This window comes from Gossypium hirsutum, chromosome A02 (assembly GCF_007990345.1).
Source record: "Gossypium hirsutum isolate 1008001.06 chromosome A02, Gossypium_hirsutum_v2.1, whole genome shotgun sequence".
Taxonomy (NCBI): Eukaryota; Viridiplantae; Streptophyta; class Magnoliopsida; order Malvales; family Malvaceae; genus Gossypium; species Gossypium hirsutum.
This window is the reverse complement of record NC_053425.1, coordinates 51,278,636-51,280,418: the sequence shown is the minus strand read 5'-3', so window position 1 is coordinate 51,280,418 and position 1,783 is coordinate 51,278,636.

The window sequence follows — 1,783 nt, the reverse complement described above, 5'->3', positions numbered from 1 at the left end:
ATGTTTACCAAGTAATCAGAAGTACTTACCTCATCTTTTTACCAAAGTGGGCCTGTTGGCCCATTGGCCCGTTTTTGGCCCATTAAGCCCAAAAATACCGTTGTGCACGAAAATGCACACCCTGCACTCTAATCATCCAAATGCACCATATTCATTAACAACTATCTCACGATCGCTCGCACGCTCACGAGTTTACAAAATACCAACATTTCGGTATTTCAGCTTTTACTGATTCAGTCTAAGGGAGGGTGTCGTTTACACACCTAGTTGATGACGATATCTCCCACGTGATAATCCTGTTAGGAGACTGCAGTCAATTCGCACTCCAAATACTCTTAGCTGACGCCCAACCCAAACGAGCACGTCACAAAGCGAAAGGGATCAGCCAAGAAGGGTATGCCTACTCTTCGCATGGTTTGCTCTATTTAAAGCCAGCTCTTTATCTACTCTTATGTTAGCTTCCCGATGTGGGATCCCTCCATCACCAGAGTTTAAAATCAACACCAACTCTTGCCGTCCCAACATAGCAAAATAATCAACCTTTGCATGCCAAGGGATTCGAACCAAAGTCCTCTCACATGCCAACTCACGCCACCACCACTAGGCCATCAACTCATTTGTGTCATAAATCCAACACATTAAACTTTAAAGCGCACCTACTTGCTTCCAGATTTATTAAAAAGAAAAACCAAAATATATTGCAAGAGCCAAGACTTGAACCTTAGACCCCTTGCTTCCTCTATGGCGTCACTTCCTTGTCCCCTAATTGGCACCACTTTGCAACTACACCACACTCCTTTTTGTGTCATCTTTTACCCTTTTACTCTTAAAATCCCAAACGCCAATTGCATCACCTGTTCATAAAATTAAAATTCCGAAGACTACCACGGATTTAACTTAAGTTTGGGCCTTCCAAAGGTCCACTAACCTACTAAAATATATATTTTAATCAACCAGAACATACACAAATTTTAAAAATCACAGAAACACAGAAAACCCAAAAATTAGGGTGTTACAAGGTGATTACTGTGTATATGAGATCCTGCATATGTTGCGGTAAAGGTTATTCTGAAAGGATAATCTTTTGATCTTATTATGAAAAGGAATGTAAACCGAAAGGGTAATACTTGAAAAGGATTTGTGTACCTAAATGGTACAACTTGAAAAGGTTATGTACACTTTTTTGTACACTTGGAAAGGTTAGGTATACTCTGTGTATACCATATGAAAAGGAAAGATATATTTTGTGTGTACCACTAGGAAAGGAATGTACACCTCAAGTGTACAAATGGAAAAGGAAAGGTCCATCGAAAATTCAATAACTCAGCAATAATGACATACATAGTGATATAAAAAGAAATGACATGATAAGCTCATCTATGCATTTTAGTATTTTTGGAAACTAATCAATTAGTTGAATGATTGTGTATAGGCCTTATTTGCTAATTGACTAAGTTAATCGACATATTACTTAATGTATGAATTACTTGATGAACATGAATGGTAAGTGTATTTTGGTTATATGAACTTACTAAGCATTAATGCTTACTAGGTTTATTTTTCATCTTTTATAGTGCTCAAATCTCGTGAAGGTTGGGATTGGGTCGGAGCTATCATCACACTATCAATCCCTTCATTTTGGTAAAAATGATAAATCTATTTTGTTATAATGGCATGTATAAGCTTTTGTAGTCAAATAACAACTTAATATTTTGGTTTGTAATCAAGTCATTAGAGTGACTAGTGGAGCATGCTTGATATTGGTATGTTGTGGATTAATATA